The sequence below is a fragment of the Ovis aries genome, chromosome 13, assembly GCF_016772045.2.
Source record: "Ovis aries strain OAR_USU_Benz2616 breed Rambouillet chromosome 13, ARS-UI_Ramb_v3.0, whole genome shotgun sequence".
Lineage (NCBI taxonomy): Eukaryota > Metazoa > Chordata > Mammalia > Artiodactyla > Bovidae > Ovis > Ovis aries.
In genome coordinates, this window is record NC_056066.1 from 3108267 (window position 1) to 3108928 (window position 662).

Sequence of the window (662 nt, forward strand, 5' to 3'; positions counted from 1 at the left end):
TTCATATTTTGTTGTTTGTCCCACTACGATCCTTTCTAGAAAAAAAGTACCAGATCATGGGCTATATTCAGTTGTCACATCTCTTTGGTTTCTTTTGGCTTAGAACTGTTTCTCTATCTTTCTTTCTTTTTTTAATGGCATTGGTATATTAGAAGAAAACAGGCTAGTTATTTTGTAAAATTGGTCCTTAACTGATTTTGATTTGTCTTTTATCTCCTCTAGAATAGATTTAAGTGATGCACCTTAGGCAGGAGTACCACAGAAGTAATACTGTGTTCTTTTCAGTACATCGCATCATGAGGTCCATGATGCTGATGCTGTAAACAGTCAACTTGCATCCCTTGGTTAAAAATGGTACCTACCTTGTTTCTCCTCTGTAGAGTTCTTCTTTTTACTTTTGTACTTAATAAGAATCTTATGGATATATCCTTTGAAACTACATAAATTTCCTGTTATTCCAATGATTTTAGCATGCATGGATGACTTTTGCCTGGAATAATTGTTACAGTGATGGTTGCCATAAGATTATTTTCTAATCCTATGATTTTTTCTGCATTTATTAGTTGGTTCTGTATTGCTGGTCAGAGCTTTCTCTTCTTCCTCATTAGTTTATGTGTTGATTATGTAATCGGTCTGAACTCATGCTTTGCTTTTTCACTCAA